General features: G+C 47.2%; 1 protein-coding gene across 6 annotated transcripts in view; it reads right to left on the reverse strand.

The window, feature by feature from the left end:
* Positions 1 to 24961, reverse strand: part of CTNND2 (catenin delta 2) — a 3216642-nt gene that overhangs the window by 2529484 nt on the left and 662197 nt on the right. The window lies entirely within an intron of this gene.

Consider the following 24961-nt stretch of genomic DNA (forward strand, 5'->3'; position numbering starts at 1 on the left):
GAATCTGTGTCCTACAGAGTGGGCACTTTGGGACCGATTCACAAAAGTAATCTTAGACAAAATCCTAACTTTACGACTTTCGGTATTCATAAAGGGCATTTAGGAGTAGTAAAGTCCATCTTTTGGCCTGGGCAGACTCGAAAGAACCAGAAAAGTTTCTTTCTGCTGGGAAGATGCAAGCCAGAGACAATCCCACAGGTACTCTGTGAAGTTTGGAATCTGTGAACTGTGCATGCCTGTATAAGGCGACTGACTCTCATCCAGCCCCTCTGGTGTGACTGAAGACAAGAGGCAACAATAAGAGAGTAATGTTCCCTCAAAGGCCATTGTCTTCCAATACTGGTATGAATCCCATTCTTAGTATAATATCGGTGACAGATGCACAACAATCATTTTTATTTTCTTCAAAAATGTAAAGCTTTTTATTTTCAATTTATCAGTGCTTTAGTATTTTTATATTTTTTCGTTATGCTTTAATTCATAAGAGACATTTTATCACATATACATTTTATAAATATTTTCATGGTTCATACAAAAGAAAAAACATAATATAACAATACATACATACAGAGAAAAACAATGTACCCCAAGTAAATACACCCCTGGTAACATACAATCAATCACAGCATACTAACACAATCATACCCTCACTTCATTCAAAACCACAACATCTGAAAATAGGAAACTGAATCCTAATTGGCAGAGCCATCACGCCAATTAGTAGGTCTCAAAACTCAGTATGAGACCCCGCACTTGGTCAAGAGGCAACCTTACACTGGAGAGTCATACTGTGCCCCTGAAGATGAAAGATTCCTATATGGGCCACTTGTAAATAACATGCAGGAACTTCAAATGACTGTTCATGAAGAAAAGATACGCGTGGAGTGGAACAATTACTTTGAAACTCAGAAGCTTTACAGTGACTGATCTAAATTCTGATATTTTGGCCTTATTTTATTCATAAAATACTTTTCAGTTCCCTGAATGGTTTTAGAAGCATGATTAGGTGATTTCTTAAGCTAAGTGTTGTTCTGAAACTTCGGATCCCTACCTCACAATCTCTGAAGAAGCAGTCTATCTCGATTCCACGTTACCAAGGGGTAGACTAGGCTACCATTGAGAAACAACAAACATATGGGGAGGGCCTCAACGGCTCTCCACACCCAAACGCACTGCGTCATACGGATACCAGATCCAATCATTATTTCACCATTTTTCCATTCTTCAAGTTAATCCAATTTTAATCCAATTTTTCCAAATTGTAACAAGTTTTTCTCCTCCACATTGAATCCTAAACCGTTTTAGAAAACTTCTCATATTTTTGTATGTCCATCCGGACCTTTTCAAAAAATACGATTCCAAAACAGGCAAGTGTTCCAAGCAGCATTTCTTTATTTTAAAACAACCCAATGCATTTCGGGCTTATTACGAGCCCTTCGTCAGGGGTAGCTGTAAGGCAACAATTTTAGAAAAATACATTATTACATCGTTTGTAAAGTACACAATTAGACAATTTTAACATTATGCGCGTATAAAATTTCTCATAAAATGTATATTGGAGATGACATTTCATGCCAATTATATTAAAACGGAACGCTGAATGCACGTGACCCATGAGTAATTATTCGTTTCACCCTTAAACATAACCAATACCGAATAGTGTCAAATTTCTGTCAGTCTTTTTTCGTGCCCTTCTCCACCCGTCTACTCAACCCTATTTGTAACTAGTCTAGGCAACAAATGCATATTTTATATAATTTTCCGGTAAAACAATTCAACATTTTCAATTGCATGCTTGCATCTGATTTGATATGTATTTCACACCGTTATAGGGAAACCCCCGTTGCACGCATACCTGCTCGTTGCTTAATCTCCTAGCAGTCTCACAAACCGCTTTCCTCTCCAATTAACCGGAACTTACTCTGTGAACGCTTATTTGAACTACGGGAGCTCCACCCCCTAATTATTGCAAAGTAATTCGTCACTTAATCCCCTGTGGGAAATGCTGAAAAAACCACAATCCCCACATTCCCCTGCGTCACGTCTAAAAACAATTTATGCTGACCATAAACATCACTCTAAATGTGATACATATGCGCGAAATGTTAACAACATCCTTTGTGTGATCCAGTCAAAGTCACTCTGTGAATATCTTCTGTTCATTGCCGTCGTACTTAAATGTTGCTGAGAACCAAAATATGTGGAGTCCTCAAACGCATAAATGTTAAGCTTTGATCTTCCTCTGTTTAATGGGTGCAAAACCAACGGGGGGCATGAAAGTTACACAATGAATGAGGTGGTATGCACTCCCAATTTTTCGATTTTACTCTGACGTTACTTCTCAAACTTTGATCATTTGCGTGCTGGATGGGCTGTGCTATGCCCTGAATGCACCAAGTAAATACAAACATATGGGGAGGGCCTCAACGGCTCTCCACACCCAAACGCACTGCGTCATACGGATACCAGATCCAATCATTATTTCACCATTTTTCCATTCTTCAAGTTAATCCAATTTTAATCCAATTTTTCCAAATTGTTACAAGTTTTTCTCCTCCACATTGAATCCTAAACCGTTTTAGAAAACTTCTCATATTTTTGTATGTCCATCCGGACCTTTTCAAAAAATACGATTCCAAAACAGGCAAGTGTTCCAAGCAGCATTTCTTTATTTTAAAACAACCCAATGCATTTCGGGCTTATTACGAGCCCTTCGTCAGGGGTAGCTGTAAGGCAACAATTTTAGAAAAATACATTATTACATCGTTTGTAAAGTACACAATTAGACAATTTTAACATTATACGCGTATAAAATTTCTCATAAAATGTATATTGGAGATGACATTTCATGGCAATTATATTAAAACGGAACGCTGAATGCACGTGACCCATGAGTAATTATTCGTTTCACCCTTAAACATAACCAATACCGAATAGTGTAAAATTTCTGTCAGTCTTTTTTCGTGCCCTTCGAAAAGATACGCGTGGAGTGGAACAATTACTTTGAAACTCAGAAGCTTTACAGTGACTGATCTAAATTCTGATATTTTGGCCTTATTTTATTCATAAAATACTTTTCAGTTCCCTGAATGGTTTTAGAAGCATTATTAGGTGATTTCTTAAGCTAAGTGTTGTTCTGAAACTTCGGACCCCTACCTCACAATCTCTGAAGAAGCAGTCTATCTCGATTCCACGTTACCAAGGGGTAGACTAGGCTACCATTGAGAAACAGCATTTAACTAACTAGAAGCGTGTTTTGCATGGTGGTGGGAGAATTTGCCCCACCCAGCATCCAGCTTCCATATATTTAATTCTACCACTGAATAAATCCGACCCCAAGAGGAAAAAAACAGGAATTCTGGCATGATTATGGGGGGTAGAACAAAAACAAAGCTGAATTCAAGCAAGACTCATGAGACATTTGGTTATTTTTTCGCCTCAGCCTAATGCGCTGAAGGCAGCAACCTACCTTTGGCGGCTTTGTGACAAATTTGCACATGAAAAACAGATTATGCACTCCAGAATAATAATAAAAAGATTTCGCAAATTGTTAAATAAAAATGAAAAAAGTGAAATGCTGGCAAAAGAATGTAGTTGCAGCAAAATACCACAGGAAGAATGATGAACATTTAAATAGAAAACACCCCTTGATGAGCTAGCTATTCGTTCAGCCTCACCCAGCTGAAATGACTTACATTACTTGCATTAACTTCACAGGGCACATTTACATTTTCTAAAAAGAAATTGATAACCCGGAAAGTCCAATGTCTTTCTTTGATTAATGGTGCAGTCATTTTGTACACTGTTTTACCATTCTGGCAGCTAATATCTAAAAGTCAAGGAAGTCCTTGAAGCTCGAGTTTAGCAAACTGACCTCGTTCAACAGGGGAACAAAAAGTTCCCTCCTGTTTCCATATGGAAAACGTGTAATAAACATGACTTGTAATACATGCAAAATGATGATCATGAAAAACAGGAAAAAGGCGGTACATCATTTCCCCTGGTGATTGCTTGGCAATTAACACCTTTGGAAGCAGATGGGAGGGCCGTGGGGTCAGAGTGACTGTCAGCTGTTCCAGAAAGGCAACATTTTAATGCCGAGCCAGACGCTGGTGACACTGATGACTGGGTTGGTGTTTCAACACCTAAAATAAAGACTACTGAGAAAAGGCGTTAAGAGTAAGAGACGCAGCCGGGCGCAAAATGTCAATAATGAAAATAGTTGCATGATATGTTAACAAGTTTCTCAAGAAAGCGCACAAATAAGTACAGTTTACGTTTGTATCCAGTTGTGGAAACCAGAAAACATGAAGGTATCTATCTGTTAGTGGGATTGAACACTCAGCATGGTAAACAGCTAGCAGCAATAGTTGGCTAACAAGGAGGGTCTACACAGTGCCAAAACACGCAGTCATGGAGTACGCCATGTGTGCATGCTTCAATCGGGAAAATCCACCCTAGCATTGGGGTAAGCGTGTGTGCGTCATGGTCAAGGGAGTCGCGATGGATAACTCAACGGAAAGCTAGTATTTATTACCCAAGCAAGAGCACAGAAAAAAAAGATATCAATGCATCCACAACTCTTCCACCAATTTGAAGATAATACGTCGAAGTACACTCCCTAAACTGGATATGGGCTAAGTTTCTGTTATGCCACAGTAATTTCACATAATTCCAATTTTGCATTATGTGTGTTGCACAAAATTCCTGAAATTGCTCCACAGGGTGTAAAATGTTTTCACTGGAGTATGTAAGCAATGAAAACTACCAGACCAGAAGCACCTGTTGTTCGCAGCACTTCATCATCATCATAAATCTTTATTTTGCATGGTTTCCAGTTCATAGAAAGTACATTAGATAAAATAAAGACATCTCTGATGCAAATATGTGTACATAACATATAAGATGCTTCATAAAATAGAATAAAAAATTCATCTATAAAATCTGACGGTTAAAAAAAACAATCACTTCAAAAGTATAAAGTGCATTGTACCCTCGATCTTAATCTCAGTCATCTCGCTTTTATACTTCACTATCCCATTCTTTCAAGGCCTTTTTAGTAATCCAGTAGGACCATAAAAACAATGCCGTACCATAATAACCAAAGAGATTAGACAATTGTTTTATAAAATGAAGCACAGGACGGCATTGCTTGAAATGGTATTTTTGCAGAAGTGTGAGAATGTACCTTTTCCTATGTGAGCTATAAAAACAAAAAAAAATAATAATATATGCAGGTCGGACTGGACTGATATTTTCTCACAAGGACATACTGGCAGAACGATTAACAAATAAATATTCTGGGGAAAGCCCATCATTAACAGTATATATTTCAGACTGTTAGAAAGGCGAACCCGGGGGAGGCAGAAGGTGTCTGACTGACCACCCCTAGGTCTACCCCTCCTTCAGAGAAGGGACCGAGCGTTGTCGAGAGGCCTCCGACGGGAGGGCCCTCTCCTAGAATCGTACAGCAGAGTAACCACACCACTCCAAATATACACCACACGTAGATAGAGTTTTCAATCTTTATCGGGCAATAAGTATCGTTTCAATATATACAGCAGATCCAGAGATCTGGAAAGTCTCGTAGCAAGGGGCCAGGTAGCGGGACAGTCTTATAGATGGTCGGTTGCAATGGGACCCTACGCACAGCTCTCAATCCTCGAGCTGGGGGGTTCCGGAAGGTTGGGCCGCGGCAGCGCCAGCAGGCTCCCAGATGGTTCAGTGAGTGTGGACCGCGGCAGCGCCAGCAGGCTCCAGGATGGTACGGCGAGTGTGGACCGTGGCAGCGCCAGCAGGCTCCAAGATGATTCAGCGAGCGTGGACCGCGGCAGCGCCAGCAGGTTCCGAGATGGATCAGCGAGTGTGGACCGCGGCAGCGCCAGCAGGTTCCAAGATGGTTCAGCGAGGGTGGACCGCGGCAGCGCCAGCAGGTTCCAAGTTGGTTCAGCGAGTGTGGACCGCGGCAGCGCCAGCAGGTTCCGAGATGGTTCAGAGAGGGTGGACCGCGGCAGCGCCAGCAGGTTCCGAGATGGTTCAGCGAGTGTGGACCGTGGCAGCGCCAGCAGGCTCCAAGGAGGTCACAGCAAAGATGGACCGCGGCAGCGCCAGCAGGCTCCAAGATGGTTACAGCGAAGATGGACCGCGGCAGCGCCAGCAGGCTCCAGGTAGAACAGCAAGGTGAGTTCGTCTCAGGGTCAGCCGCGACAGCGTCAGCAGGGCTTCTCGACTACGGGATACAACTGCCGTCCTACTCCGGGGCTGGCCCAGATATAGGTCTGGAGTCCTTTGATGTCCGGACCCTCTCGCCTGGGGATCAGAGGGGCCGGGATGATGGTGTCCAGACACCCAGCAGGGGGGTGGAGCCGGAGCCCAGGGAGGCCGGAGGGTGATCGAAACCAGGCATCCGGGGACGGTTGGAGAGCCATCGAAACTCCCCTCTCCTTGTCTCTGGTTGAGTGGCCACTCTACCACCCGGAGGGCTCTTGGTGCCTCGATGGCGGGCTCGCTGGGGCCGTGGCCGCGGCTGGTCCGAGACCACGTGTCTGTGACGTGATGGGCCCAAGATGGCGTCGGGCCTGGAATGAGGGTCCGAGGTGGGCACCGGACCGGTAATGCTGGGGCGGCCCGAGGGTGTCGTGTCAGTGGTTGTGGGCCGCCGGGTGGCGGATCTGGTGGTTTGGAGGGCGTGCAGAGGTGTGCCCGAGGCCGACCCGGGCTGGATGGAGGGCCGATGTCGTCATGGGGCCCGCCAGGCGGGAGGGGTAGGACCACGCCACGAGGCCGGGTCCAACACGTGTCCCCCCCAGCTGAAAGCAGGGGAGAGTCACCCATCTTCTTGGGGATTCTCCTCGCCAAGGCGGAAGAACCTGGAGAGGCCGTCAGCGTTGGCGTGGTCGTTGCCAGGGCGATGTTCCACGGTGAAGTTCATCCCTTGGAGGGAGATGGACCAACGTAGCAACTTCGGGTTCTCGCCCCGCATCTGCATCAACCACCGCAGGGGCCGGTGGTCGGTCTGTACTCGGAAGTGGGTGCCGAAGAGGTAGGGCCGGAGCTTCTTTAGGGCCCACACGACGGCGAATGCTTCCCTCTCGATGGTGCTCCATCGTTGTTCTCGGGCCAGCAGGCGCCGGCTGATGAAGGCCACAGGAAGGTCAACTCCGTCAGAGTTCATTTGAGACAGTACGGCCCCAATGCCGTGTTCCGAGGCGTCAGTTTGGACGATGAACTCTCGGCTGTAGTCGGGGGCCTGGAGCACCGGGGCGGTGCACATGGCAGTCTTTAGGGTCTCAAAGGCTACTTGGCACTCGGGGGTCCAGTGCACCTTCGGGGGTAGTCTCTTGGAGGTTAGTTCTGTGAGGGGCCCCACAATGCTCCCATAGTCCTTTATGAACCGCCGATAGTATCCAGTGAGCCCCAGGAAGGCTCGGACGGCGGTCTGGGTGACGGGGGGCTCCCAGGCCTGGATGGCGTCGATCTTGGGTTGAAGGGGAGCCACTTGGCCGCTCCCCACTTGGTGTCCCAGATAGGTCACGGATCCTTGACCGATCTGGCACTTGCTGGCTTTTATTGTTAGTCCGGCCCGTTGGAGGGCTGTCAGGACCTTCCAGAGGTGGTTCAGGTGCTCGTCCCAACAGAGGCTGTACACCACAATATCGTCCAGATAGGCGGCACTGAACTCTTCCAGCCCTGCCAGCACCCGGTTCACTAGTCTCTGGAAGGTGGCCGGAGCATTCTTCATGCCGAAGGGCATCACGTTGAAGTGGAAGTGGCCATCGGGGGTCGAGAAAGCGGATCGTTCTTGTGCCCCTGGCGTGAGGCCGATTTGCCAGTATCCGGCCGTGTCTTTTGTTCCCGACGGAACTGCTCGCGGGTGGGGCCCCCTTCTTGTCGCCACTGGGCTCGTTCGGGAAGGGGCCCGAGCTCGGGAAGTTCTTCATGGCTGGGGCCCTGCGGCCCCAGGTCGGGTTCGGCCGTGGCAGTGGCGGGTGGCGGAGGTGCCGGCCATTCAGGTTCTTCGGGCAGATTGTCTTCGGTTGGGACGGCGTCCCGGGTGGACATGGATCGGGTCGTTACGCAAACCCATTCAGGAAGGCCTAGCATCCCCAGATGCTCTCTTCGCTCGATCTGTGCCCAGGGGGAACTTTCCAGGTCATTCCCTAGGAGGCAGTCCACCGGGGCATCGTCTCGGACGGTGACTTTCAGCAGGCCGGACACTCCTCCCCACCCGAAGGGGATGCGAGCCATCTGGCACAGGCTCTCGGAATTGTCCGCGGACCGGGCGGGGCACAGAACGTGGGGCAAGATTTGTTCTGGGGTCACCAGATGGCAGCGGACGGCGGTTATGCTGGCCCCCGTGTCACGGAGAGCCTCGGCCCCGCGTCCGTTAATGGTGACCCACTGGTGGTACTTCTGGGTGTTGACCGGAATCTGGTCTCGGGGGATCATGTCTTTGTCGCCCAGGGAGGCGAGGCACATGGCCGCGGACTCACATTCTTCTGGTTCCATAGGGACCTCTTCTTCTTCATCCTTTTCTGCACTTAGGGCAGCTGCAGTGATTTGTCGACCGGGGGGCCCGGTGGTGCCGGGCCGCTGGTTCATGGGGCAGAGAGGATCATTGGCATAGTGACCCAGCCGTTGGCATCTGTGGCACGTAACGAGCTGGAGGGGCCCCCCTCGGGCTGGAGGCTGGTGTAGAGGAGGCGGGCGAAGACCCCGGTGGAAGGTCTCGGCCTCGGCTGATGCCAGACGCGCCGCCTCGCGGCCGGTGGTTCCCCGGGGACCCTTGTCCGTATTCTCCTGTGGTGTTCCGGTGGACGCGGTTGCTCGCCCACCGATCTGCTTCGACCGCTAGCTTTCGCGGCTCGGTCAACTTGCTGTCGAGGAGGTGCTGTCGTAGTTCAATGAAGCAGTTGTTGGAGAGGTGCTCCCATAACATCAGGTCGACCAACTGCTGGTAGGTAGTGACCTGACTGCCTTTGACCCACCCCACGAAGGCTCTGCTAAAAAAGTTCACATACTCTACCCAAGTGGTACCGGGGATTTTTTTACAGATTGTTTTACAGTCTCGGAACCTCTGCCGGTACATTTCGGGGGTGAGTCCGTAGCGCGAGAGTAGGGCCGTTTTCATGTGTTCATAGGAGGTCATTTCGGTGTCAGGGAGTTCCAGCAGGGCGTCTCTCCCTTCGTTGACGAACTTTCCCCACAGGCCGGCGCCCCAATCCTTCAGGGGCACCCGATGGGCGTTCATGGCCACCTCGTAGGCTTTGAACCATTGTTGGATATCATCGTTCTTGTAGTATTCTTTGACTACATCTTTCGGTAGGTGAACCTTGGCGTCCACGGGAGGGGCCGCGGTCTTGGCCCCGGCCGCGCTATCTTCGTTGATCTTGGCCTTGATTTCTAGTTCTCTCAGGCCTCGTTCGTGTTCATAGGCTAGTCGTTTTTCTTCAAGGTCATGTTGTCTCCGTTTCTCTTCTAGATCCCCCTCCAGCCGTAGTTGCTCGAGGGCTATCTTTTTCTCCGCTAGCTGGAGTTCTCCGTCTAGCCGGAGTCGTGCAAGTTCCACTTCATGTAGCCGGTTGCGCTCTCGTTCTCGAGCGTCTTCATAGATGAGGTCCGCGTTTAGTGTTGCGGTTCTTTCCCCCGTCGGGGGTGCGCTGGTTTCCTGTTGCCCGTTCGGGCCATTCTCCTCTTGGGGTGGTCTGTCTCGGGTTTCCACCCAGGCTTGTAGGGCCGATTTGAAGTCCTCTTTTGTGCTCAGGCCAGTGGTAGCGATACCCATGTCTTTACAGAATTGTTTTAGTTCTTTGTGGCTGTATTCTTCTATCTTCTCTTTCTGGAATTCGGCAGGTAGGTTGGTTCCTTGGGTCGTCATGGTCTCTGTGTGTTTTTCCGTCGTAGCGGGTAGATCACTCTCTGTACGATTTTGCGTTGGCTCGGATCGCAGCGCCTGCCACCAATGTTAGAAAGGCAAACCCGGGGGAGGCAGAAGGTGTCTGACTGACCACCCCTAGGTCTACCCCTCCTTCAGAGAAGGGACCGAGCGATGTCGAGAGGCCTCCGACGGGAGGGCCCTCTCTTAGAATCGTACAGCAGAGTAACCACACCACTCCAAATATACACCACACGTAGATAGAGTTTTCAATCTTTATCGGGCAATAAGTATCGTTTCAATATATACAGCAGATCCAGAGATCTGGAAAGTCTCGTAGCAAGGGGCCAGGTAGCGGGACAGTCTTATAGATGGTCGGTTGCAATGGGACCCTACGCACAGCTCTCAATCCTCGAGCTGGGGGGTTCCGGAAGGTTGGGCCGCGGCAGCGCCAGCAGGCTCCCAGATGGTTCAGTGAGTGTGGACCGCGGCAGCGCCAGCAGGCTCCAGGATGGTTCGGCAAGTGTGGACCGCGGCAGCGCCAGCAGGCTCCAAGATGATTCAGCGAGCGTGGACCGCGGCAGCGCCAGCAGGTTCCGAGATGGATCAGCGAGTGTGGACCGTGGCAGCGCCAGCAGGTTCCAAGATGGTTCAGCGAGGGTGGACCGCGGCAGCGCCAGCAGGTTCCGAGATGGTTCAGTGAGGGTGGACCGCGGCAGCACCAGCAGGTTCCCAGATGGTTCAGCGAGTGTGGACCGCGGCAGCGCCAGCAGGCTCCAAGATGGTTACAGCGAAGATGGACCGCGGCAGCGCCAGCAGGCTCCAGGTAGAACAGCAAGGTGAGTTCGTCTCAGGGTCAGCCGCGACAGCGTCAGCAGGGCTTCTCGACTCCGGGATACAACTGCCGTCCTACTCCGGGGCTGGCCCAGATATAGGTCTGGAGTCCTTTGATGTCCGGACCCTCTCGCCTGGGGATCAGAGGGGCCGGGATGATGGTGTCCAGACACCCAGCAGGGGGGTGGAGCCGGAGCCCAGGGAGGCCGGAGGGTGATCGAAACCAGGCATCCGGGGACGGTTGGAGAGCCATCGAAACTCCCTTCTCCTTGTCTCTGGTTGAGTGGCCACTCTACCACCCGGAGGGCTCTTGGTGCCTCGATGGCGGGCTCGCTGGGGCCGTGGCCGCGGCTGGTCCGGGACCACGTGTCTGTGACGTGATGGGCCCAAGATGGCGTCGGGCCTGGAATGAGGGTCCGAGGTGGGCACCGGACCGGTAATGCTGGGGCGGCCCGAGGGTGTCGTGTCAGTGGTTGTGGGCCGCCGGGTGGTGGATCTGGTGGTTTGGAGGGCGTGCAGAGGTGTGCCCGAGGCCGACCCGGGCTGGATGGAGGGCCGATGTCGTCCGGGGCCCGCCAGGTGGGAGGGGTAGGACCACGCTACGAGGCCGGGTCCAACACTAGGATGAAACGGTGTTAAGGATTTGACACAAATATCAAATATGATTCACCCACCTGAGCAAGGAGGGGGCATGTGAGGTATAACTTTACTGAGGTTTTGGTGCGATTTGCTACTGCTCATTCGCGTGAGGACTTCTCTAGGAATATTTGTTTAATTATTTCTTTGGACATAGATCTACAACTGGAAGGATTAACAAATAGACCCCTCAACCCAAACTTTCCAATGCTGTGTTCATGTATTGCAGCCATGTGATCTTATGTACATTGCCTAGGGCCAGGCAGTCCATGATGATATTCTGGGTCATGCTTACCGTGTCTCTCTTCCAGATTGAGTTCCCTAACATAATTGGAGCAAGACTCAATATGTCTGAAATGTATGGGGACTTTAGCTCAGCGTGACAAATACAATTTCCACAATTACTAGGAAGTGCTAGTAATCTTCCCTAAAAACCTTCAACTATTCTTTGTAATTGATCAATTGCAACCATCACCCTGACTCCTGTCCCGTATGATGCCCAAGTGACAGATTTTGTTGCATACACCTTCTTTATTACCTCGATCTTCTTGGAACCCAGCTTCTTAATGAAACTGAAGATAATCCTGACATATTTCTCCATGGCTAGGGCCCTATTATCCACCATGTTTGACCAAGTATATTTTCTGTCAAACACAACCCCCAGGTAAGTAAAAGTATCCACCACTGCCAATCTGTGAGACCCTATGTGAAACAGTGGGAGTTTCTTTGGTTGTGTGCCTACTACTAATACAAAGGATTTAGCTTCATTGATACGATGATCCAGACTGGTCATGAATTTGGAATAGGTCTCTAAAAGTTCCTGTAGCCCTACCCCAGTTCTTACAATGAACACAGCGTCATCTGCATACAGCAGTATTGGGAGGAGAGCTGCGATAAAGCTGGGTACATCTTTCAAGGCTCCCATCATGGCTGTCTGCACCCCTTTGGTGTATAATGAAAAAAAAGGGTGCAAGGACGCAACCCTGTTTTGCACCCCGTTTTATTTTAAAATACCTTGTGCATTCACCATCCCTGCCTTAATGAACACAAGTGGTGGCTTGGGCATACATCTGACGAATAAAACTAGTTATCGGTGCGTCAATGCCTCTTTCTTCCATAATAGCCCATAATATGGGGTGGGAAACACAATCAAAAGCGGCCGACAGGTCCATAAAGGCCACATAAAGGTTTTCAGATTTTGCTGGTGTATATTTTGCTATGGTTGAACTTAAATTAAGACGTTGGTCTATTTTATTCTTGCCTTTTTGAAAATCATATGGCACTGGTATTAGGATATTCTTCTCTGTGGCCCAATCCTCCAATCTATTCAGCAAGAGACGTCCCATCCGTTTTGCTGTACTGTCTTGGAGGCATAGTTTTGCATGTTGGACCTACTCCCCTTTTTAAATATAGGAATTATTATTGGTGTGTTCCATGAGGCTGGTTGGCCCACTTTACTTATAATATTAAAAAATATTTGTTAAACATGGAATCCAAATCTCTTGATGAGCTACAAAAACATCTATTTGGACCCCATCCAAGCATGGTGCCTTTCAGGGGGTACATTGAGCCAAGTCCACTCTCATCTCTGCAATATCATATACCAAGGTTTCCTTAATAGGTGCCTACAGAAAGTTATAAAAAGATTCTAAAGGCACATGGGCAGCTCCAAACATTTGCTCAAAATGAGCTTCCCATATATCCTACTCCACGTGAGTATCTAAGGTAGGATCGGAGTCGTCTTTAAAAAATGGCGCATTTATCACTCCAAAAATCCCTAGGGTTTTTTGTGTCCACTGGAACTGGCAAATTCTCCCATGCTTCCTCCCACATGCCTCTGATCCTTGCGACCCGTGCCTTGCCATATTCCTTACACCGGTCCTTTACCAGTTTATGGCCTATTGGTCTGGATCTAAGGGCACCATGAAGATTTTCCAAGGTCTTAGAACAGGTACTATCGAAACAGCCACTGGTGGGATGGTATGCAGGGAGTTCTTCCGGAACAGGTTGTTGTTGACCTCAACCAATATATCTGTACATATCATCATTAAGCAATGCGGGTCATGAATTGGATCTATATCAGGACCTCGCTCAATTTCTTTTAAATTATCAGTGGTATTACTCGGTCTTTATCAATTTTTTCCCTTTTAAGTGACTACCCATTCTTCCTAGCTAAGATTGGTTTGAGGACTTTACCTGCAGCTAAGCTATTGCGTTTTGCCCATACCAGGTTACAGGAGAGGGAGGCATGGCCCCTAAAAAGGGAGAAAGCTGACTCCACTTGGCTTATTCTACCAACAAGAGGTACAGATACTAGAATATAATCTATGGTGGATCCAGACTTTGCACTCCCAAATGTCTTTTGGGGTAGTCCGGAGTGAGGGTATAGCATATTAATTCTCTCGAGGTTCCAAGTTGTTAGAAACTTATTGAGCAAATTAACAAATTCACTGTGAGTAAAATGTGAAAAAACTTCAACCTCTGTGCCAACTAATTCACACACAGATGCAGCCTTAATGTCACAACAATGCACGTTGACATTACCCATCCATAAAAAATAAATACGTTTTCAGTGCTCTTTGTTGATTATATGTATTTCTCTTATCAAATGATCTGCAACTGAGGCCATGTTTCCTGTAAAATTATTATTTCCATAGTTGATCAGCAACCAGTTCCAATCACCTAGACCCTCACGTAGTAAAATGTGGTAGTGGAGGGAGGAATTAAAGAATTTCATCACATTTAGCCCAAGTGTATTTGCTTCTAATATCACAATTCCGCCCTTCACTCTGCCCATCAGAGATGGGATGGCTGCTGTTTAGAATGATCTATACCCATCTAGAAATATCTGGCTTGTTTCCCAAGTTGCTTGGAGGCACAAGATATCATATTTTGTTATGAGACATTTCCTATCTAAATTACCCATCTTTTGTTTTGTATTGGCTACATTCCAAGTAGCTATTTTTACCATACACTTGGTTGTCTCTTTTCTCTTCATCCATGTATCAATCATTTTAATCGGGGATGTACATATAGTGGGAGCTTTGGGGACATTATTTAGTCAATTGCAAGATTCCAGATTTGCAAAGGTGTAAAATGATTTTCAATCCTTACATCTTATCTCCCCATATCTGGAAAACGGGGGAGAGTTAGAGGGTAAGTTTCATTTGTATTCCTCAGCACCTTTAAAGGAGAATGCCTGGGGGGGTCAAAAAAAGTTGCCAAAAGGGAGGGATGTATTCAGCTGCTTCAGAGAGGCGCTGAAATACTCGCCAGCGTCCCGAGCGGGGAGGGGCTGGTTTCTGGGTCACGTCAGTCAAAGGCACGTGACTGACATCCTATGTTAGTTCGCTAACGCTTACTCAATGCGGCTGCCATATTGTAATGTAGAAAGTGGTATTGTACTTAAAGTGTCCTATCTACATGTAGACTGGATGCGGAGGCCACTCTATCCAGCGATGCAGGGCTAGGACCCTTAGTCGTGACTGTGCTCTCTCGTAGTCGGATTCTGGCACCAGTGTGTCCAGAGTGATGTTATTAACTCGCAGGTAAACAAATATGTATAGTACACAAGAGAAGTTAAGTTCTTGTTATTACTACACGGGAGCCATAGCAACAGGTTTGACATTGTGTGTACCTGAAAAAATTAAATGCGGTGTAGTGAGTCAGGTGGAAAAATCAGCTCATACCTCATGTAGAGTATCACACTAAATATGTCATAGCCTAAGAGTTTCAGGAAATGTGGAAGTATGGGTATGAGAAGTATGAGACTAAAAGGAACGATCATTCCTGAGGCGGAAGCCGGGAATGCAGCATAGCGCCAACCTTACTTTTAAAAAAATTGTATTTTAACTCTACTTTGCTTTGCACAGACCTGTAGCTTCGCCGCATTCCCACCGCAGCCGATTAGGTGCTGTCGGGGGGCTCTAAGCCGCCATCTTTGGTGAGGTTTCGGGTTGGCGGACCGGTTGCTCGGCCCTCCCGCCCTCATTGCCACAAAAGCTGCGCTCCTGCCCACGCGTGAAGACTAAAAGAAACGATCATTCCTGAGGCGGAAGCCGGGAATGCAGCATAGCGCCAACCTTACTTTTTAAAAATTGTATTTTAACTCTGCTTTGCTTTGCACAGACCTGTATCTTCGCCGCATTCCCACCGCAGCCGATTAGATACTGTCGGGGGGCTCTCAGCCACCATCTTTGGTGAGGTTTCGGGTTGGCGGACCAGTTGCTCTGCCCTCCCGCCCTTATTGCCACAAAAGCCGCGCTCCTGCTACCGCGCGCAGACTAAAAGAAATGATCATTCCTGAGGCAGAAGCCGGGAATGTAGCATAGCGCCAACCGTACTTTTTAAAAATTGTATTTTAACTCTGCTTTGCTTTGCACAGACCTGTATCTTTGCCGCATTCCCACCGCAGCCGATTAGGTGCTGTCGGGGGCTCTCAGCCGCCATCTTTGGTGAGGTTTCGGGTTGGCGGACCAGTTGCTCGGCCCTCCCACCCTCATTGCCACAAAAGCCGCACTCCTGCCCACGCGCACAGACTAAAAGAAACGATCATTCCTGAGGCGGAAGCCGGGAATGCAGCATAGCGCCAACCTTACTGTTTAAAAATTGTATTTTAACTCTGCTTTGCTTTGCACAGACCTGTATCTTCGCCGCATTCCCACTGCAGCGGATTAGGTGCTGTCGGGGGCTCTCAGCCGCCATCTTTGGTGAGGTTTCGGGTTGGTGGACCAGTTGCTCAGCCCTCCCGCCCTCATTGCCACAAAAGCCGTGCTCCTGCCCACGTGCGCAGACTAAAAGAAACGATCATTCCTGAGGCGGAAGCCGGGAATGCAGCATATCACCAACCTTACTTTTTAAAAATTGTATTTTAACTCTGCTTTGCTTTGCACAGACCTGTATCTTCGCCGCATTTCCACCGCAGCCGATTAGGTGCTGTCGGGGGGCTCTCGGCCACCATCTTTGGTGAGGTTTCGGGTTGGCGGACCAGTTGCTCGGACCTCCCGCCCTCATTGCCATAAAATGGCTACACCCTTCCGAGCGCGCAGCCAACGAGCGCAGCGGCGCGCCAAAGGCAAGCCCGTCTGCGCCCGTCTGCGCCAGGACGGGTCAAGGGGTCAGCACCCCTGTCCAAATGATCACCTATTCCTCGGAAGACTTACGAACACTGCATCAGGCTGAACTTCTGCCCTGTCTAGCCACCCTTGATTATCTAATTCATCTAGATATCCTCCGTGACCCCCCTAATGTATTTGACCCTTTACGTGTTATTCCTTGCCAAGGTCATGGTTCTATCTCAACCTTGGACCCTAACGTAAAACTCTACATTTCGTATCTTAACACCCGTTCTTTGGTTAAGCACCAATTGGATATATTTTTGCTTCTCCTCGACGTCAAGCCTGATGTATTTTTCATCACTGAAACATGGCTCAACATTGACTCCTTCCCGGACATCCTGGTAGCCCTCCCAGAGCCATATTACATTCTGCATGCCGACCGGGCCCAAGGAAAGACGGGTGGTGGAGTAGCTGCAATCATCAAAAAAGAGCATGTTTTCACTTCTATGTCCTCCTTGAATCTTCCTGGAGTAGATAACTTAATCATTAAACTCGAATCTAAGACTGGCCCATTAACCTGTGCTCTTATTTACAGACCCCCCCAATATATGGCCTCTTTCCCCCGCTCTCTGTGCGAACAGTTAGCTACCGTGGTTACAGACTACACGAAAATTCTCCTGCTCAGTGATTTCAACTACTGGTGTAATGATGAGCTAGGCGGCCCGCAGGCCGTTGAACTCATGGAACTTCTCTCGGGCCTCAACTTTTGCCACCATATCACCTCCGCCACGCATGTCAAAGGTCACATTCTTAATCAGGTGTGGAGTAATAACCTCACCATCGCCACTCCCATCATAAGCCCTTGCATATGGTCGGATCATTCTTTGATAAAATGTACTATCTCCATGGCAAGCGATAGTAAATCTTCGACAATGGCTGGAGGTCTTATCAGGAAATGGAGCACTCTCAATAAACAAGCCTTCCTAGACAAATTAGCCAGCACCATCCCTGCTGACAATACAGATCTTGAGCAGGCCGAAATGAATATCTCTCATTGGTTGCTGGCAGCAAGCAACTTACACGCTACCCTGAAGAAATTCAGAACCGGCCACCGGCCGGACTCTCAGAAGTGGTTTTCTGAGGACGTGAGGGCAAAAAAAACTAGACATCTGCCAAAAGGAACGAAAGTGGAGGAGAAATTACGACCCCCAGGCAAAATCTATTTATATAGCTGCTAGAACTGCTTATAAGCAAGTTATTGTCCAGGCCAAAGCACTGTTTTTCTCAAATACAATCATCCACTCTGAAAATAAGTCTAAGGACATCTTTGCCATTGTTAATAAGCTGTCAAACATGGAGAGAGTTCTCCTCAAACCAACGGTGACCCAGGACTTGTGTAACTCCCTTAACCTATACTTCCGGGATAAAATCTCTGTAATCAAAGCCAGCATTCCAGTTTCTGCCCCCAAATTGAATACTACCCCTCTGACTCGCATTGATCACTCCTTTGATCACTTTCCATCTCTCAATGCAGACTCCTTACAAACCCTTATCACAAGGGTGAAATCTGGCTCCCCTATGGATTGTTGACCCCGGTATATTTTAAAGGAAATTCTCTTGGTCCACTCTGCCCCCATTCTGACCCTTCTTAATGCATCCCTTTCACAGGGTGTTGTCCCTAAGGCCTTCAAAGAGGCAGTATTCGTACCCTTGCTAAAAAAAACAGGTGCGGATCCCTCTGTCCATACAAACTACAGGCCAATTTCTCTCCTTCCTTACGTGGCTAAAATTCACCTCTCCAATTTTATTGAAGATTCCAACTACCTGGATCCCCACCAGGCTGGGTTTTGGCCTACCCACTCCACCGAGACTGTCATCACCGCCGTCCTGGATTCTCTCCGTGACAATGCGGACAAGGGAATACCTCAGGCCCTGGTCTTATTATATCAGTCTGCCGCGTTCGACACGGTCGACCATGCCATCTTATTGGACCGTGTCAAACAGGCAGGCATCCGGAGTTCTGCCTATAATTGGATCAGGTCTTTCCTCAGCGACCGCACTCAAGCAGTCCGCCTGGCCCCTTTCACTGCTCCTAAAATCCCGAGGACCTGTGGGGTCCCTCAGGGCTCATCGTTGTCTCCTCTTCTGTTTAATTTGTACCTTGTCCCTCTGATCCAGTCTCTGGGAAAGTTCAAAGTCGCCACATTCAATTACGCTGACGACCTTCAGCTCATCTTCACTATTGACAGTTCTCCCGACTCAATCAGGGAATTCCAGGACACCATGCTACATATTCCTTCCTGGATGGATGCCAATCATTTAAAACTGAATCCTGGAAAGACAGAAATAATTCTTAACGGCAAAAGCCAAATACTTTGGGGCCCCCAATACTGGCCCCGGAATTAGGTCTCCCGTCCATTCCCTCTACATCGGTTAAAGGTTTGGCAGTAGTTATCGACAGAGACCTATCACTGAAGACTCAGGTGGGCAAGGTGGTATCCTCCTGCTTCTACTAGCTCTGCAGGATAAAGAAAATCAGTTGGATGCTGACCCAGTCGGCTCTGATCCAGGTGGTGATAGCGTTAGTACTATCCCACCTGGATTATGCCAATTCCATCTATCTGGGCCTTCCTTTGTATCTTGGCAATCGTCTCCAACTGGTCCAGAACCAAGCTGCCAGACTGATCCACCAGCAGCCCCGTTGGCAGTCAGCCAGGCCCCTGTTAAAACAACTCCACTGGCTCCCCTTTCCCCAACGAGTAGAATTTAAAACTGCCTGTATTGTCTTTAAGTCTCTCCATGCTCGTAGCCCTCAAGTTATCAACACTCTCCTGCCTAGGTATACCCCTTCCCGCAATCTTCGATCTGCCAATCTTCACCTTCTGGCCACGCCAACCTTTAAGCTGCAACGCCGCGGCTGACGCAGATTTGCTATACTTGCATCCAAACTCTGGAATTCCCTTCCTTTGACGATTCGCTCCTGTACTGATCTTTTAGCGTTCAGGAAACAGCTTAAGACCTGGCTTTTCTCCCTGGCCTAGGCTTAACACCTTGTCCATCTGGGTTTTTCTGTTAGTCAGCGCCATGAAGCCCCTGGGTGTACGTGCGCTATATAAAAGGCTATTAACATAACATAACATAACATGGGCTCATCACCTATCAGTTGTACATATACCATTACATCGTCTCATGATATATTAAAGGTGGAAGAAAGTGCACCTCACCTATCCTATCAGTCAGTGATGCCCATAGTATATTGTCATTCAGGCCATGCCGGTTGGGCGAAACGCGATACATCCATCTTTGTTTTTTTCTGAACAATGCTCGTTGTGTGATTCTAGGGTGTGCTTCAAGAGCCAACCACCGTAGAGACTCAGGAGGCTGGTTCAGATCCTTGTAGTGGGTGTACATCTTGGTGTTGACACGTTGACATCGTATATTGCTCTTGTGTTCAGTGATGCGCGTTTTCACTGCCCTCAATGTCATCCCTATGTACTTCATATTATATGGGCAAGTCACCATGTATATGCAGTGGGAAGTATTACAGTTAGTATGCCGTGTCATTGTCCATGTGAACGTGTCAGTGAGACTTAACTCCCTGGTAATGGTAGTCAGTTCGCATACTGCACAAGCGCCACATGGGTAGTGGCCCACAACCGGGGGAAGATCCCACAGTGTTCTTTGTACAGTATGGGTCTCTGTCTTTGGGCTCGTATTTACCGGAATATCTTTCAGGTTTTGTGTTCGTATAAAGGCGAACCTCGGTGTTGGCATGCTTAGGTCTCCTGTCAGTAGAATACCCCAGTGTTTCTTAATACTGCTCTTGATGAGTGTGGAGGCTGGTGTGAATGAAGTGACACATGTGAGTGTATCTGTGTGTTCTTTGGGGGTGAACTCCATCAATGTCTCACTGGGGTTGTTCCTAGTCCTTTTTAAAAGTTAATGATTTGGTGTTCTGGATATTCTCTTTGTCTAAGGTTAGATGCCAAAGCTTCTGCTTCAGTCCTGTAGTCAGTGAGGGAGCTACAATTTAATGACCCAGTGATTGGCCCAAAATTACCCAAAAGACCGTTGATCACATACAGTAGGGGTCGATCAATGTGAGATGATTTAGTCAAAACCAGCCCTGAGATCATTGAGGCAACCAATTGGTTGCAAACACATACAGGTTTTTTCAAATGCAAAACCTGTAAGGCGTGCCAACAAGGAGATAACAAAACAACTTACACTACTCTATTCAGTGACAGGAACCATAAAAGAACAAAGCTACCTACCTGCAAAACCGAATTTGCAGTATATGTCTTAACTTGCCCGTGCAACCTACAATATGTAGGGAGCACCAAGTTACAAGTGTATAAAAGGATTTTACAGCACTTGACGGCAATCAATAACCAAGACAATACTTACCCAATGGCATGCCATTTTAAGATCAAATATCAATCTAAAAGTCAGGATCTCAGGTACTTTGTTATAGACTCGATACCACCGAGTAGAAGGGGCGGCAATAGAGAACACAGGCTGTGCCAGCTAGAAACTAGATATATATTGGAGCTGAATACCAAACAACCTTCAGGGTTAAACATAACTGAGGATCTTTTTACTTGCCTTTAAATGCTTAACATCATGTCGATAAATTTTAGTAATTTTTAGACAATTTTCAGGAACATTTTTATCAGTGTATTTTGATTATGGAGTTTAAATTGTATTTATTGAGTATTTATTGACATTTTAGTAACATACTTATACATATTTATACATGCATACATTTATACTTAAGCAAATTTGATCTATTATGGATTATATTATATTGCTCATATGATATATTGGGTATACATGCGCGTTAGAAGCTCCTAATAATAATAATAATAATATGGATTGTAATGTATACTTACTTATATGTGTATACATTGGGAAATGTCATCGATTACATCGGAGATGCTATGAGAACCATGTATAATCAAGAGTATTAACATCCCACTGAGCTCCAAACCTATATTTAGGTTACCCTGGGTCTTCAAGCCGAAAGAACATAAGAGATATATATAAAACATAAATGAAAAACAAAGAACAACAAAAGAATATAATGGAGACCACCATTTGACTCAATAATTCAGAGCAGTTAACTGGGGCTCCAGTACCATGATTCAACTGACTATTGATACGTTGCTGTCTCGGTGTACACTGAAAACATAATAAGTTATTACTCTGTGTACTTGGATTCACAACATGGTGATTTTTAATATGCACCACATCTGCACTTTAGCACTATTTTGCACAATTCAATTTATTTTATCGTAACGTATTTGACAATAACATGAACTTGACAATGATATAAGTAATAGTATGCATTTTAATGACAGAACAATGTAATTCGAACCATTCAGGTTTTGATTGAGATTTTACTACCATGATGGTGTCATAAAGTGTAAAAGATTTATGAAATGAATATTTAAAACCTTTCTTTCATGTCTATTGCACAAAAATACCAAGGGGCCCATTAGGATGGTGGGCGGATAGCCCCCGCCGGGCCGACGGTAGTCACCGCTGACCCGAAGGGGGCGATCTGTCCACCATCCACACAGCAAAGACCCCCTCGCCATATTATGATGGCTGGGGGGTCCACGGCGGAGGGAAAGACCGTCCGTCGCTCCGGCGGAAAAAGTGCCTGCATATGGTGGCAGTGTCTGAAAGACACCGCCATTCATATTACAATGCTGGCGGTCTTATGCCTTTCCACGGTGGCGTTGCCGCCGTGGAAAGGCATACGGCCTTTGCTTTGGGGGCCTGTTGCGGGCCCCCACGGTGAAGGGGGTGGCGGGTGCACATGGGGGGTACCTATGGTACCCCCCTCATTGCAAAGCACCTTAAACTTAACACTACAACGCAACATAATCTATATATCTTGTTTTTTGACTTGTTAATATATTACCATTTGTAAATATTTCTTCTGTGTCTATCACTTGTCATGTGATGCAGTAAATCATCATATTATTATTTAATGGGGTCAGACCCAGGTTGGGGTCAGATGGGTCAAAATGCGTCTTTTTGTCATGCAACAATAAACAACTGATGATACCTGACCAGTGGGCTTGTGAGGTGCTTTTTCTTCACTTTGTTTTGCTGTGAAATATATATATATATATATATATATAAATATAGATAGATATAGATATAGATATAGATAGATATAGATATAGATATATAGCTAGAGATATAGATATATATTCATATATAATGCATTTTTTGTGTTGCAAATGATGAATCTTCTCAAAACTTTCCAAAAAAGTGCTCTTTTTTGCCTATTTTGCTCATGGAAAGTTCAGCGGTGATCTGTCAATTGGGGGTCGAGAAAAAAGGAGGGTCCCAAAACACGTTTCCCTCATAAATTTTCCCATATTCCTATTATATTCTCTATTTTCTCTGGGAGGAGCGCACACAGCCCCCCTTCCTGGGCCATTTCGGCCTTGGTGACCCCAACCCCCTGCCATATTTTTAAAAGGGGAGGGGGCACACAGCCCCTCTACCCGGGCCGATTTCAGCCACGGGGATCCCATCCCCTGGGGCCAGCATGTGCAAAGAGGAGAGGGGCATGGCCACATTGTAAAGGAGGAGGGGGCACACAGCCCGCCTTCCTGGGGCGATTTTGACCTCAGTAACCCCATCGCCCGGCACCTGGCCATGTTTCCATATTTGTTAAGGGGGAAATGGCATGTAGCCCCCCTTTCCAAGACCAATTTTGGCCCTCGGGGAACCCATCCCCAGAGCTGGCTCACGGGCTATGTCCCACCCCTGGGGCATGGAGGTTTCTCTGCCTGCACTGGAGCAGGCAGGAAACCTGTGTCTGCTCTCGCTTGGCAAGAGCATTTTCAAAACTCTAGCCAATTGGAGCAAACACCAAGGGGTCTATTATGATGTTGGGTGGATCGCCACCACCCACATGGTGGTGGTGATCCACCCGACATTATCCCCGCCTGCCTCTCATTTCCCCGCCCCATATTATGATGGTGGGGGTACTGCGGCAAACGGAAAGACCGCCTGCCACTTTTCCGCCTGATCAACGGGTCGACCGGGTGGAAAAGGGTTGCATATGGTGGTGGTGCACCGCGCTGTACTGCCACGTTTTGCATGGAAATGCACAAATGCCTTTTTTGAATTGCAGCGGGTGCTACTGACAGCACCGCCCGCCGCAATGTAAAAAATGCGGGATGCGCCCGCCAGTGTGGCGGGCGCATCCTGATTGCCCATGCGGGACCTCCGCACCCTTACCGGGCGGTCCCATTTCCCGGGGCTATGGTGGGCAGACAAAGTCCACCGCCATCATAATAGACCCCCAAGTCTGCTCCCAGAGGGCAGGAGCTTAAAAAATGATCCTGCCCGCTGAGAGCGGACTTGAGATCTTTTTCGCTGCCCACACTGAAGCAGGCAGGGAAACAGATCTAAATATTGTTCCCGCCCAGAGCAATGCTGGGAACCGCGGGATGTTGGTAACTGTCTAGGCTGTGGGCACGTGGGGCTCCCCCTGCAAACTCCCCCCTTATTTCAGCACCAGCCCGAGGGATGGTGTCTCCGTGGCCTAAATCACCTGGGGTGGGGCTGTCACCTGGGGAGGGGCTGTGTACACCTCCCCCTATTAATCAGGCTAAGCCCCAGGGAATGGGGTCCCTGGGGCCAATGACAGCCTGAGGAGGGGGTTGCGTGCCCTCTCACCCAACAATAATGCCAGGCCCGGAGATGGGGTCGGCCCGGGATGCAGAGCTGCCTGCCTCCCTCCCCCTGACATCAATAGATGGAGTCCTTGTGGGTGAAATCGGCCCAGGGAGGGGGGCCATGTGCCCTTCTACCCCTAAATATGGTATTCAGTCAAAATTTCAAGTTGGAAATGTCGACTTGCACTAATATCGAGTTTTAAATATTGTGGCACTGAAATATTGACAGCAAGAATATTGTGGTCAGGAATATTGACTTTAAGGTAAGAAATATCGATTTTAAAAATATAGAAGTCACAAATATCATTTGCAAAAATATAGTTGTTTAAAATATCGATTTTTTAATTAGTGTTATGTATTTTAATATATATTTTAAATGTATGTGATGTATTTTTGGTATAAGTATTGTTTAAGTTTTCTAATATATGTGTAACATTTTTAGTAGTTATTCATTTTATTTTTATTAAGTTTTGCATTTTTTTGTTCCATGGTGGTTTTTGGGTATATAGGGGAATAGGGTGGGAAGTATTTAAATTATAATAAATGTATAAATATTTTTTATTTATTTACATTTTATAATGGTAATAGTGTTTTTAATTTTTGGGGGTAAATTTTATGTGCAGGTTTTGGGTTTTATAGGGGGAAAGGGTGGGACGTAATGTATTTGCAATTTTGCAATTAATTAATAATTAGTTAATTAATATTAATTAATTGACAATTAATTATGGTAATTGTGTAATTAATTTTAGGTGCGGGTTGTGGGATTTATAGGGGTAAAGGGTGGGAAGTAATTTATTTTTAATTAATTAATTGACAATTAAAATATGGGAATTGTGTAATTAATTTTAGCTGTG

The sequence above is a fragment of the Lissotriton helveticus genome, chromosome 4_1 (assembly GCF_964261635.1).
Source record: "Lissotriton helveticus chromosome 4_1, aLisHel1.1, whole genome shotgun sequence".
Taxonomy (NCBI): domain Eukaryota; kingdom Metazoa; phylum Chordata; class Amphibia; order Caudata; family Salamandridae; genus Lissotriton; species Lissotriton helveticus.